Genomic DNA, 14,835 nt, shown 5'->3' on the forward strand with positions numbered 1-14,835 from the left:
TGAGAGTTACCTCTCGTTCTCACGCATGTCCTGGGCACAGAGTTATAACGTGTGTTACAGGCAGTAATACACTGAGAGTTACCTCTCGTTCTCACGCATGTCCTGGGCACAGAGTTATAACATGTGTTACAGGCAGTAATACAGTGAGAGTTACCTCTCGTTCTCACGCATGTCCTGGGCACAGAGTTATAACGTGTGTTACAGGCAGTAATACAGTGAGAGTTACCTCTCGTTCTCACGCATGTCCTGGGCACAGAGTTATAACATGTGTTACAGGAAGTAATACAGTGAGAGTTACCTCTCGTTCTCACACATGTCCTGGGCACAGAGTTATAACGTGTTACAGGCAGTAATACAGTGAGAGTTACCTCTCGTTCTCACGCATGTCCTGGGCACAGAGTTATAACGTGTGTTACAGGCAGTAATACAGTGAGAGTTACCTCTCGCTCTCACGCATGTCCTGGGCACACAGTTATAATGTGTGTTACAGGAAGTAATACAGTGAGAGTTACCTCTCGCTCTCACGCATGTCCTGGGCACAGGGTTATAATGTGTGTTACAGGCAGTAATACAGTGAGAGTTACCTCTCGCTCTCACGCATGTCCTGGGCACAGAGTTATAACGTGTGTTACAGGCAGTAATACAGTGAGAGTTACCGCTCGTTCTCACGCATGTCCTGGGCACAGAGTTATAACGTGTGTTACAGGCAGTAATACAGTGAGAGTTACCTCTCGTTCTCACGCATGTCCTGGGCACAGAGTTATAACGTGTTACAGGCAGTAATACAGTGAGAGTTACCTCTCGTTCTCACGCATGTCCTGGGCACAGAGTTATAACATGTGTTACAGGAAGTAATACAGTGAGAGTTACCGCTCGTTCTCACGCATGTCCTGGGCACAGAGTTATAACGTGCTACAGGCAGTAATACAGTGAGAGTTACCTCTCGTTCTCACGCATGTCCTGGGCACAGAGATATAACGTGTTACAGGCAGTAATACAGTGAGAGTTACCTCTCGTTCTCACGCATGTCCTGGGCACAGAGTTATAACGTGTGTTACAGGCAGCAATACAGTGAGAGTTACCTCTCGTTCTCACGCATGTCCTGGGCACAGAGTTATAACGTGTGTTACAGGCAGTAATACAGTGAGAGTTACCTCTCGTTCTCACGCATGTCCTGGGCACAGAGTTATAACGTGTGTTACAGGCAGTAATACAGTGAGAGTTACCTCTCGTTCTCACGCATGTCCTGGGCACAGAGTTATAACGTGCTACAGGCAGTAATACAGTGAGAGTTACCTCTCGTTCTCACGCATGTCCTGGGCACAGAGTTATAACGTGTTACAGGCAGTAATACAGTGAGAGTTACCTCTCGTTCTCACGCATGTCCTGGGCACAGAGTTATAACGTGTGTTACAGGCAGTAATACAGTGAGAGTTACCTCTCGTTCTCACGCATGTCCTGGGCACAGAGTTATAACGTGTTACAGGCAGTAATACAGTGAGAGTTACCTCTCGTTCTCACACATGTCCTGGGCACAGAGTTATAACATGTGTTATAGGCAGTAATACAGTGAGTTACCTCTAGTTCTCACGCATGTCCTGGGCACAGAGTTATAACATGTGTTACAGGCAGTAATACAGTGAGAGTTACCTCTCGTTCTCACGCATGTCCTGAGCACAGAGTTATAACATGTGTTACAGGCAGTAATACAGTGAGAGTTACCTCTCGTTCTCACGCATGTCCTGGGCACAGAGTTATAACGTGTTACAGGCAGTAATACAGTGAGAGTTACCCCTCGTTCTCACGCATGTCCTGGGCACAGAGTTATAACATGTGTTACAGGCAGTAATACAGTGAGAGTTACCTCTCGTTCTCACGCATGTCCTGGGCACAGAGTTATAACATGTGTTACAGGCAGTAATACAGTGAGAGTTACCTCTCGTTCTCACGCATGTCCTGGGCACAGAGTTATAACGTGTTACAGGCAGTAATACAGTGAGAGTTACCTCTCGTTCTCACGCATGTCCTGGGCACAGAGTTATAACGTGTTACAGGCAGTAATACAGTGAGAGTTACCTCTCGCTCTCACGCATGTCCTGGGCACACAGTTATAATGTGTGTTACAGGAAGTAATACAGTGAGAGTTACCTCTCGCTCTCACGCATGTCCTGGGCACAGGGTTATAATGTGTGTTACAGGCAGTAATACAGTGAGAGTTACCTCTCGCTCTCACGCATGTCCTGGGCACAGAGTTATAACGTGTGTTACAGGCAGTAATACAGTGAGAGTTACCGCTCGTTCTCACGCATGTCCTGGGCACAGAGTTATAACGTGTTACAGGAAGTAATACAGTGAGAGTTACCGCCCGTTCTCACGCATGTCCTGGGCACAGAGTTATAACGTGTGTTACAGGCAGTAATACAGTGAGAGTTACCGCTCGTTCTCAAGCATGTCCTGGGCACAGAGTTACAACGTGTTACAGGCAGTAATACAGTGAGAGTTACCTCTCGTTCTCACGCATGTCCTGGGCACAGAGTTACAACGTGTTACAGGCAGTAATACAGTGAGAGTTACCTCCCGTTCTCACGCATGTCCTGGACACAGAGTTATAACGTGTGTTACAGGCAGTAATACAGTGAGAGTTACCTCTCGTTCTCACGCATGTCCTGGGCACAGAGTTATAACATATTACAGGAAGTAATACAGTGAGAGTTACCTCTCGTTCTCACGCATGTCCTGGGCACAGAGTTATAACATGTGTTACAGGCAGTAATACAGTGAGAGTTACCTCTCGCTCTCACGCATGTCCTGGGCACAGAGTTATAACGTGTGTTACAGGCAGTAATACAGTGAGAGTTACCTCTCGTTCTCACGCATGTCCTGGGCACAGAGTTATAACATATTACAGGAAGTAATACAGTGAGAGTTACCGCTCGCTCTCACACATGTCCTGGGCACAGAGTTATAATGAGAGATACATGGTTGCACATACACGGTTACATTCTGTAAGTGAACAGGGTATACATTATATACAAGACATTGCATGCACAGTAAGAGATAATATATATTATGAGCGTATGTAACAGGTACAGACCAGATTAAAATGTGTGACAGCCTTAGATTTGAAAGAACTTAAGCTGGTGGTGGATATGAGAGTCTCTGGTAGGTTGTTCCAGTTTTGGGGTGCACGGTAAGAGAAGGAGGAACGTCCGGATACTTTGTTGAGCCTTGGGACCATGAACAGTCTTTTGGAGTCTGATCTCAGGTGATAAGCGCTGCATGTGGTAGGGGTGAGGAGCTTGTTCAGGTAGCTGGGTAGCTTGCCCATGAAGAATTTAAAGGCAAGACAGGAAAGGTGAACTTTGCGCCTAGACTCTAATGTTGACCAATCCAGTTCTTTGAGCATTTCGCAGTGATGTGTGTTGTAGTTGCATTGGAGAACAAAACGACAAATTGAATTGTATAGGGTGTCATGTTTGCTAAGGTGGGTTTGAGGTGCCGAGCCATATACTATGTCTCCATAGTCAATAATTGGCATTAGCATCTGCTGTGCGATACGCTTTCTGACCAGCAGACTTAGGGAGGATTTGTTCCGGTAATGCAGGCCTGCACAACACGCGGTCCGCGGCAGCTTTCTGCTCTCCCCTTCCCTCGCGAGTCCACTCTCCCGCGCCCCCCCGCGAGCCCGCTGTCCCCTCCCCCGCGAGCCCGCTCTCCCCCTCGCAGAGTAGCAGCGCGCTCTAGCATTGAGGCACTTCCTGCCTGCTGCTTGCTAGAGCGTGCGTGCACTCCTGCTTGGACGGCAGAGGTATTTACTGGTTAATGTGTGGTGCAGGGGGGGTTGATGTGTGGTGCAGGGGGGGTTGATGTGTGGTGCAGGGGGGGTTGATGTGTGGTGCAGGGGGGGTTGATGTGTGGTGCAGGGGGAGTTGATGTGTGGTGCAGGGGGGGTTGATGTGTGTTGCAGGGGGGGTTGATGTGTGGTGCAGGGGGGGGTTGATGTGTGGTGCAGGGGGAGTTGATGTGTGGTGCAGGGGGGAGAGTGATGGGAGGTGCAGGGGGGAGAGTGATGGGAGGTGCAGGGGGGAGAGTGATGGGAGGTGCAGGGGGGGAGAGTGATGGGAGGTGCAAGGGGGTGAGTGATGGGAGGTGCAAGAGGGGGAGAATGATGGGAGGTGCAAGAGGGGGAGAATGATGGGAGGTGCAGGGGGGGGGAGTGATGGGAGGTGCAAGAGGGGGAGAATGATGTGAAGTGCAGGGGGGGAGAATGATGGGAGGTGCAGGGGGGGAGAATGATGTGAGGTGCAGGGGGGGAGAATGATGGGAGGTGCAGGGGGGAGAATGATGGGAGGTGCAGGGGGGAGAATGATGTGAGGTGACGGGGGGGAGAATGATGGGAGGTGCAGGGGGGGAGAATGATGGCAGGAGCAGGGGGGGAGAATGATGGCAGGTACAGGGGGGAGAATGATGGGAGGTGTAGGGGGGGAGAATGATGTGAGGTGTAGGGGGGGAGAATGATGGGAGGTGCAGGGGGGGAGAATGATGGGAGGTGCAGGGGGGGAGAATGAGGGGGGGGGGAATGATGGGAGGTGCAGGGGGGGAGAATGATGGGAGGTGCAGGGGGGGGAGAATGATGGGAGGTGCAGGGGGGAGAATGATGGGAGGTGCAGGGGGGGGAGAATTATGGGAGGTGCAGGGGGGGGGAGAATGATGGCAGGTGCAGGGGGGAGAATGATGGGAGGTGCAGGGGGGAGAATGATGGCAGGTGCAGGGGGGAGAGGGATGGGAGGTGCAGGGGGGGAGAATGATGGGAGGGCAGGGTGGGAGAATGATGGGAGGTGCAAGGGGGGGGAATGATGGGAGGTGCAGGGGGGGGGAATGATGGGAGGTGCAGGGGGGGAGAATGATGGGAGGTGCAGGGGGGGAGAATGATGGGAGATGCAGGGGGGAGAATGATGGGAGGTGCAGGGGGGAGAATGATGGGAGGTGCAGGGGGGAGAATGATGGGAGGTGCAGGGGGGAGAATGATGGGAGGTGCAGGGGGGAGAATGATGGCAGGTGCAGGGGGGAGAGGGATGGGAGGTGCAGGGGGGGAGAATGATGGCAGGTGCAGGGGAGGAGAATGATGGCAGGTGCAGGGGGGGAGAATGATGGCAGGTGCAGGGGGGGAGAATGATGGGAGGTGCAGGGTGGAGAATGATGGGAGGTGCAGGGGGGAGAATTATGGGAGGTGCAGGGGGGAGAATGATGGGAGGTGCAGCGGGGGAGAATGATGGGAGGTGCAGGGGGGGAGAGTGGTGGGAGGTGCAGGGGGGGAGAGTGATGGCAGGTGCAGGGGGGGAGAATGATGGCAGGTGCAGGGGGGAGAATGATGGGAGGTGCAGGGGGAGAATGATGGGAGGTGCAGGGGGGAGAATGATGGGAGGTGCAGGGGGGAGAATGATGGGAGGTGCAGGGGGGAGAATGATGGGAGGTGCAGGGGGGGAGAATGATGGGAGGTGCAGGGGGGGAATGATGGCAGGTGCAGGGGGGGAGAATGATGGGAGGTGCAGGGGGGAGAGTGATGGGAGGTGCAGGGGGGGAGAATGATGGGAGGTGCATGGGGGGAGAATGATGGGAGGTGCAGGGGGGGAGAATGATGGGAGGTGCAGGGGGGGGAGAATGATGGGAGGTGCAGGGGGGAGAATGATGGGAGGTGCAGGGGGGGGAGAATTATGGGAGGTGCAGGGGGGGGGAGAATGATGGCAGGTGCAGGGGGGAGAATGATGGGAGGTGCAGGGGGGAGAATGATGGCAGGTGCAGGGGGGAGAGGGATGGGAGGTGCAGGGGGGGAGAATGATGGGAGGGCAGGGTGGGAGAATGATGGGAGGTGCAAGGGGGGGGAATGATGGGAGGTGCAGGGGGGGAGAATGATGGGAGGTGCAGGGGGGGAGAATGATGGGAGATGCAGGGGGGAGAATGATGGGAGGTGCAGGGGGGAGAATGATGGGAGATGCAGGGGGGAGAATGATGGGAGGTGCAGGGGGGAGAATGATGGGAGGTGCAGGGGGGAGAATGATGGCAGGTGCAGGGGGGAGAGGGATGGGAGGTGCAGGGGGGGAGAATGATGGCAGGTGCAGGGGAGGAGAATGATGGCAGGTGCAGGGGGGGAGAATGATGGCAGGTGCAGGGGGGGAGAATGATGGGAGGTGCAGGGTGGAGAATGATGGGAGGTGCAGGGGGGAGAATGATGGGAGGTGCAGCGGGGGAGAATGATGGGAGGTGCAGGGGGGGAGAGTGGTGGGAGGTGCAGGGGGGGAGAGTGATGGCAGGTGCAGGGGGGGAGAATGATGGCAGGTGCAGGGGGGAGAATGATGGGAGGTGCAGGGGGAGAATGATGGGAGGTGCAGGGGGGAGAATGATGGGAGGTGCAGGGGGGAGAATGATGGGAGGTGCAGGGGGGAGAATGATGGGAGGTGCAGGGGGGGAGAATGATGGGAGGTGCAGGGGGGGAATGATGGCAGGTGCAGGGGGGGAGAATGATGGGAGGTGCAGGGGGGAGAGTGATGGGAGGTGCAGGGGGGGAGAATGATGGGAGGTGCATGGGGGGAGAATGATGGGAGGTGCAGGGGGGGAGAATGATGGGAGGTGCAGGGGGGGAGAATGATGGCAGGTGCAGGGGGGAGAGGGTTTGGGAGGTGCAGGGGGGAGAATGATGGGAGGTGCAGGGGGGAGAATTATGGGAGGTGCAGGGGGGGGAATGATGTGAGGTGCAGGGGGGGAGAATGATGGGAGGTGCATGGGGGGAGAATGATGTGAGGTGCAGGGGGGGAGAATGATGTGAGGTGCAGGGGGGGAGAATGATGTGAGGTGCAGGGGGGGAGAATGATGTGAGGTGCAGGGGGGGAGAATGATGGGAGGTGCAGGGGGGGAGAATGATGGGAGGTGCAGGGGGGGAGAATGATGGGAGGTGCAGGGGGGAGAATGATGGGAGGTGCAGGGGGGGAGAATGATGGGAGGTGCATGGGGGGAGAATGATGGGAGGTGCATGGGGGGAGAATGATGGGAGGTGCAGGGGGGGAGAATGATGTGAGGTGCAGGGGGGGAGAATGATGTGAGGTGCAGGGGGGGTATTCTGAAGCCAGGGTCACGTTGGTATGAATGGCTCCCGATAGCATTAACACAGTTCCCTTTTAAATCACTCCAAGTCCTGTAATATTTCCTCCACTTTATTGGGAAAAGGCAGCAGGGTACAGATACTTGTGGATGGTGTGTAGTGGTGATTATTAGTTAGGAACCGGTAAAAAGAGATGGCCTCACCAAGGGGTATAAACAGAGAAGGGGTTCTTTACTCACTGTCTCCAGGGTTGAAAAGGGAAGTGAGGTGCAGTGTGGGTAAAGGAATAGTCTAGGGGCAGACCATGTCTCAACAAACAGGAGGGGGGGCAGACTAGCCCATTCTGGTGAGGATCTCAGAAACTGCAGTAGCAGCTCACTGATGTCATGCTCGCAGGCAAGGAATGCAACATTGTTGCAAGTTACACAGGCACAGAATGTGTGTGCAAACTCCATGCAGCTGGGAATAAAATCTGACAGGCAGAAACTGCAAAGGAGAGAGGGGGGTGAATCAGAAATGTGGCTCCGTCTGGTATCTGTAGATACCACTATATAACAGACTATGTGGAACATATGTGCAATGCATAACAAAAATAACATCACAATAATGCAAAGTCCATGTCCACACAATGAGGTGATACCGGCCGGTACCACTGGCGTGGAAATCCCTTGATAAAGTCTTTTAGCAAGAGATGTTGGGTCGATGAACCGCTCCAGGTTTGCTGGTTTCACAACAATGTCTTTCTGTGAAAGTCTCTGGCACTGTTTCCTTTCAACTTTGTGAGAGAACAGTCCCTTGGACTCTGTAGTTTTCTCTACAGAGTGCATCACCTCGTGGATGTGCCAGTCATGGTGGTTTGTCATCCTATCACCTGGCGTTTGGCGGGAGGAGATGGCTTTTGGTTCCTCGCAGAAGCGGATTACTGTCCCTGGAAGACTGGTCGTCGAATGCAGTCCAGTAAAGGGGGCGTCGTTCAGGGAGACTCCCTGAAGCTGAGCGCTGGGGTTGAACATTACCCGGATTTGATCGGGTTCCTGAGGGTGGTAGGCCCCAGGTGATTGGAGGTACCGACATTCTCCGCCTTCCTCCATTAGAGGTGCTGACTTTGCGTGGCCGATAAAGAATATCTTCTGGATGAAGACCACAAAGTTGTTTTTGGTCTCTGGTTCCCTTTGTAGGCCGCAGAGGTGCGAGGTGAACCTAGAGATGACATATTCTCCATTGTTTGGGAAGCGCCTCCTTGGTGAACGGAATGGTAGCGGAGTCGCCCGACTGCTTAGTCCGTCTTTAGAGAGCTCCTTGACTGTTAACTTTGGGAATCCTCTATCTTCCCTTGATGATGTTTGTTTGTCATCGTTCCTTGTTGTCTGGAACGCTGTGCACCGTAGTTCATCGGTACATTTCTCTTGCACGAGAACATCTCCGCGTAGTTTGGTGAAACGCTTATGTGTTTCTTTGTTGACTGCCATCGGGAGGTTGTTTTCTCCCTGGACATGACGAAGAACAGTCTCTTTTGTCCTTGTAAATCCTTTTGGGAAATGTCTCTGCAACTGTCCCCTCTTACGTGTTTGAACGAACAGTCCTTTTGACACTGTGGCTTCGCCTGTGGGGCGCAATCTTTTGCGGCTATGCCAGCCGTGGCAATTGGTTGCTCTGTTGCTTGATACTCTGTGGAGAGGAACAACTGTACGTCTTAATTGTGCCCTTGCTCGCGGGAGTATTGTCTGATTGTTTGTTGTTTTTAGGACGATCCCTTTGTCGGTCACCTTTGGGAGGTTACTCTCTTCCTTCGGTGGAATCGACTCATCATCCTTGGCTGTCTGGACTGCTGAGCATCCCAAGCCATTGTCGCATCCCATCAGCGTGAGGATGTCTGTTGGTCTCAGGGGTATGACCTTGTCTTTTCTCTTCACTTGGCCCTTCGGTCACTTGGAGATGGCCAAGTCATGGTTCAGGGAGAGATGTGTGTCCACATTCTGTCATCTCCGTTCTGCGGGCATCAACGTAGTCTTGCCCGTGCTCTTTGTTAGTGCACGAGTTGCCCACTATCACCCATCCTAGGTCGAGTCTTTGGACGTATGGCGCGTTGTGGGGTCCGTTATGCTTTTTACGGACTTTATGTACCCTCATGATGTCCCTACCGAGCAGCAGCAGGATCTTGGCGTCTTGTTCCACCGGCCGGATGTGGTTGGCTATTCCTTTGAGGTGCGGGTAATGGAGTGCCACGTCTGGTGTGGGTATCTCGTCCCTGTTTGTGGCCATGTGGTTGCACTCGATGAGTGTAGGAAGGGGCATGTTCACTTTGCCGTCTATTGAGCATATGGTGTAGCCATTCACTCTTCTCCCTGTGGTCTCCATTTGCCCTGCGCACGTTCTGAGAGTGTAAGGAGAAGCACCATCTTGTATGTTAAACATGTCGAAGAACTCTGACCTGACCAGTGATCGGTTGCTCTGGTCGTCGAGGATTGCATACATCCGAATAGCCTTCTCAGGTTGTCCCTGGGGGTGCACTGCGACAAGGCATATTTTGGAGCAGGACATTTTGTCACCTTCTTTTCCGCAAACCTCAGTGCGCTGAGATGTGACGGATGTTGACTCTCCTTCTTCTTTCTCCCCGCCATGCTCCGCTATGGAGGATGGGTTCTTGAGTTGGTGGAGTGTCATCGCCTCTGGGTGTAATGCAGTCACGTGCTTGTCACTCTCGCACACTGTGCATTTGATCACTTCCTTACAGTCCCTGGCTAGGTGAGTCGTGGAACCGCAGCACTTGAAGCAAACTCCGAATTCTCCAAGTAACCTCTTGCGTTCCTCTAGGGACTTCATCCTGAACCCAAAGCACTTGTTGAGTGGGTGTGGCTTCTTGTGTATGGGACATTCCCTGTTTGGGTCCCTTGGTTCCTTGTCTCCGTCGACCGACTGATCGGGAGTAGTTTGGGTCGTGGGAGGCACGTCCGTCCTGCGGGCCGAGATGGGTGTTTGGGGGTTACCATATCTCGTCGCTGGTCTCTCGTTCTTCAGGCTGCTCGCACTGTATGTGGTTTGCGTACCTAAGATGAAACTGGGATCGTTCCTTGTCCTTGCCGCTTCGCGGATGAAGCTCACGAAGAATGAGAATGGGGGGAAGACAACCTGCTTCTCCCTTTTGTATTTGGAACCTTGTGAAAGCCACCTTTCTTGGAGGTTGAAGGGTAGCTTCTCCAGGATGGGTCTCACTCCACGAGCTGAATCTAGGGCGTTGAGACCTATTAAGGAATGGTCTTTCCTTGCGAACTCCAGTTCTTGCAGCAGGTCTCCAAGATCTCGTAACTTCGAGTAGTCTTTAGTTGTGATCTTGGGGAAGCTCTCGATTCTTTTGAAGAATGAATCTTCGACTGCTTCGGGGCTGCCATAGGACTCTTCTAGCCTTTCCCACACTAGGTCAAGACCTACTTGGGGTTGATGCGCGTTTGCCGTCCAAAGTCTCTGGGCTTGCTCCCTGGATACGTTCCCCAGGAACTTGACTAACAGGTTGAGCTCTTCCCTTGCTGAGAAGTCCAAGCTGTCGATTGCGTCTTTGAATGTGAACTTCCACGTCCGGTAGTTCTCAGGGCGGTCGTCGAAGCTGATGAGTCCTGCTTGTACCAGGTCACGCCAGACCATGTACTTGTCTCAGGTCTGACAGACATAGCCATCGGCGCGTTTGCCCCGTTCTGAGGTAGTTGCTGGGAGGGTCCGTGCGGTCGCCTCTTCCTTGGCATGGACGCGTGATGACTGCTGGCCAGTGTGAGGGGCTGTTTTCTCCCGCGTGGGTGTACCTGGATGGCGAGAACGTTGTGGTGCATCCGTGTGCGCGCTGGCGTGTGGATCACTGTTGCGGCTGTAGTTATCCCAGGCAGCATGTGCCATTGCAGGAACGGCATCTTCTCCTCGTGGACCTAGCAAGTCGTCGGTGTCTGTGGAGTCACTCCCTCCGTGTTGAGATGGCGCGCTGGTGTTTACGCTGAAGAGGCTCCTTACGTAGTCTTCAGTGCGTCGGGCTGGATCCTCTGAGGCTATCCGTCTGTACGGTTGCTCCCCGCCGTCCTGTCTCGCAGCTGCTTCTAGGACTTCGGCTTGGGCTATGGCGGCAGCGGCGTCCTCTTCTTTGCTTAGAGCCTCTAGATCCGCGTCTAATTCGGCCTTTCTACGCGCATTGGCAGCGGCGGTGGTAGCCGCGGCGGCATTGGCAGCGGCGGCGGTAGCAGCGGCATTCTGCTCCTCTTCTATGCGCGCTTTTTCTGCCCTTACGGCTGCCTCTCTGCGACTATATTCACCCCTGGCACGTGCGGCCTCTGCGGCGGCTCGCGCCTTGGTAGCGTTTGCGCTTGCGCTGGACGCGTTAGATTGCGCTGATCTTGCTGACCTTGATGAGTGTCTGGATGTGCTTGAGCGCTGCGATGCGGTTTCCAGCAAAAGGTCTTTCCTCTTACTCTCGGCTTCCGTGATAGAGGTTCGCACGCGGCTGTCACGTGTCAAGTCAATATTGAGCTGTATGTCCCTTTCTTGCAGGCTTTCACCGGTGTTAGCTCGGCCAGGTAAGTGACGTATGCCTCTGACAGTCTTTGGTAGCGTGCGTGATCTATCTTTAATTGAGTTGTTGCCTGCTCGAGCGGTTGCACAGACTTGCCGGCGACATTGCGTACCCCAAGTGCGGTTGTTTCCCAGGCCAACTTCAATGTCAGTCTCATATTTTTCGCGGCCCTTTTGTGTCAGTGTGACTGCCCGTTTGGGCCTTGCGCCTGTTGCAGATGCGCAGCGGTCTCTGTATCTGAGAGATCGCTTTCCTGCGTGATGTCTGGTGAGGCTCTGAGTTCTGCCATGCTGTTGGTGTGTGTAGGCCTTTTGCCAGTGCGTGTGGCGTGCGGTCTTTTACCTTGTCCGCGATGGGCGTCTGTCTCAGATGATGCCGAGCGGTGTCCTGCAGCGTGCAGCGTTGGGGTAGCTGTACTTACAGGTGTCCGTTGGCTCCTCACTGTGGGGCTGAGCAGCGGGTGGACTCAGACAGAGAAAAGGCAGTTAGTAATTGTGAGAGAAGCACTGTTTGCTGCAAGGCTGCTGTGCAGTTTGAGCTACTGGTTGTCTGTGAAAGCTGCAGACTGTTTGCAGTTTTAGCTACTTGGTGCTTCCTTTGTGTAGTATTAGCAAAGTAAGGCTGCTCACTGTCTTTGCATAAAGCTGTAGTAGTTTGCTGTGTAGAGGCTTGTGGCTCTGTGTAGCAACGTGCTTGTGCAATGTGGTGGTGAGAGACTGCTGTTTATTTGCTATGTAAGCTGCTTGCTTGTTTCTTTAGCATAAAGGCTGTGGGTAGCAGCTCCTCTGTGTGTATTTCCCAAGGCACACGGTCCTCTTTTTACTTTTCTGAAGCCAGGGTCACGTTTCATGTGTGAATGGCTCCCGATAGCATTAACTCAGCTCCCTTTTAAATCACTCCAAGTCCTGTAATATTTCCTCCACTTTATTGGGAAAAGCAGCAGGACACAGATACTTGTGGATGGTGTGTAGTGGTGATTATTAGTTAGAAACTGGTAAAAAGAGATGGCCTCACCATGGGAGATAAACAGAGAAGGGTCCTGTACTCACTGTCTCCAGGGTGGAAAAGGAAGTGAGGGGCAGTGTGGGTAAAGGAATAGTCTAGGGGCAGACTATGTCTGAACAAACAGGAGGGGGGGCAGACTAGCCCATTCTGGTGAGTATCTCAGGGGCTGCAGTAGCAGCTCACTGATTCCATGCTCGGAGGCAAGGAATGCAACATTGTTGCAAGTTACACAGGGACAGTATGTGTGTGTGCAAACTCCATGCAGCTGGGAATGAGATCTGACAGGCAGAAGCTGCAAAGGAGAGAGGGGGGTGAGTCAGAAATGTGGCTCTTGTTCCATAACAGGGGGAGAATGATGGGAGGTGCAGGGGGGGAGAATGATGGGAGGTGCAGGGGGGGGGAGAATGATGGGAGGTGCAGGGGGGGGAGAATGATGGGAGGTGCAGGGGGGGAGAATGATGGGAGGTGCAGGGGGGGGAGAATGATGGCAGGTGCAGGGGGGGAGAATGATGGCAGGTGCAGGGGGGGAGAATGATGGGAGGTGCAGGGGGGGGAGAATGATGGCAGGTGCAGGGGGGGAGAATGATGGGAGGTGCAGGGGGGAGAATGATGGGAGGTGCAGGGGGGGAGAATGATGGGAGGTGCAGGGGGGGAGAATGATGGGAGGTGCAGGGGGGGAGAATGATGTGAGGTGCAGGGGGGGAGAATGATGGGAGGTGCAGGGGGGGAGAATGATGGCAGGTGCAGGGGGGGAGAATGATGGCAGGTGCAGGGGGGGAGAATGATGGCAGGTGCAGGGGGGGAGAATGATGGCAGGTGCAGGGGGGGAGAATGATGGCAGGTGCAGGGGGGGAGAATGATGGCAGGTGTTGGGGGGAGAATGATGGCAGGTGCAGGGGGGGAGAATGATGGGAGGTGCAGGGGGGGGAGAATGATGGGAGGTGCAGGGGGGGGAGAATGATGTGAGGAGCAGGGGGGAGAATGATTGGAGGTGCAGGGGGGAGAATGATGGGAGGTGCAGGGGGGGGGGAGAATGATGGGAGGTGCAGGGGGGGGAGAATGATGGGAGATGCAGGGGGGGAGAATGATGGGAGGTGCAGGGGGTGGGATGTGTATGTTGTGCAGGGGGGGTGGGATGTGTATGTTGTGCAGGGGGGGTGGGATGTGTGTGTTGTGCAGGGGGGTGGGATGTGTGTGTTGTGCAGGGGGGTGGGATGTGTGTGTTGTGCAGGGGGGTTGGGATATGTGTGTTGTGCAGGGGGGGTGGGATGTGTGTGTTGTGCGGGGGGGGTGGGATGTGTGTGTTGTGCAGGGGGGGTGGGATGTGTGTTGTGCAGGGGGGTGGGATGTGTGTGTTGTGCAGGGGGGGTGGGATGTGTGTGTTGTGCAGGGGGGGTGGGATGTGTGTGTTGTGCAGGGGGGGTGGGATGTGTGTGTTGTGCAGGGGGGGTGGGATGTGTGTGTTGTGCAGGGGGGGTGGGATGTGTGTGTTGTGCAGGGGGGTGGGATGTGTGTGTTGTGCAGGGGGGGTGGGATGTGTGTGTTGTGCAGGGGGGGTGGGATGTGTGTGTTGTGCAGGGGGGGTGGGATGTGTGTGTTGTGCAGGGGGGGTGGGATGTGTGTGTTGTGCAGGGGGGGTGGGATGTGTGTTTTGTGCAGGGGGGTATTATGTGTGTGGGTGAGGGGGAGAGATGGGGGTACGAGAGATAGGAAGTATCGCAAAGGTTGATAGTGAGGGGTTCTGGGGGAGATATGATGATGATGATGATGATTTAACCCGTGCGGCCCAATTTTTTTTTTCCTTGGTGCAGTTTGGCCCTTCTCACGTTACGAGTTGTGCAGGCCTGCTGTAAAGTACCCCAAGTTTGGCATAGGTCTTGGTTGTCAGGGTATCAATGTGCATCCCGAATGTTAAGTGGGAGTCAAACCATAAGCCCAGGTATTTAAAACTAGTGACAGGGGTTAGGGTGGTGTTAGCGTTGGTTCTAATCAGGAGCTCAGTCACTGGAAGCTTTACAAATTTAGTCTTGGTCCCAAATACCATTGTTACAGTCTTGTCAGTGTTTAAAAACAGTTTGTTTTGGGAAATCCAGTTTTCGAGTCTCAAAAAGTCAGACTGAAGTATGTGTTGAAGGTCAGAGAGGCTATGGCTGTGTGCATATAGGATTGTGTCATCTGCATACAT

The 14,835-nt window shown here is 53.9% G+C and overlaps 1 protein-coding gene across 1 annotated transcript in view; it reads left to right on the top strand.

The window, feature by feature from the left end:
* Nucleotides 1-14,835, top strand: part of LOC142473383 (pre-rRNA 2'-O-ribose RNA methyltransferase FTSJ3-like) — a gene marked incomplete at its 5' end in the record, with an annotated part of 32,828 nt that overhangs the window by 14,693 nt on the left and 3,300 nt on the right. The window lies entirely within an intron of this gene.

This window comes from Ascaphus truei (genome assembly GCF_040206685.1).
Source record: "Ascaphus truei isolate aAscTru1 chromosome 8 unlocalized genomic scaffold, aAscTru1.hap1 SUPER_8_unloc_1, whole genome shotgun sequence".
Taxonomy (NCBI): Eukaryota; Metazoa; Chordata; class Amphibia; order Anura; family Ascaphidae; genus Ascaphus; species Ascaphus truei.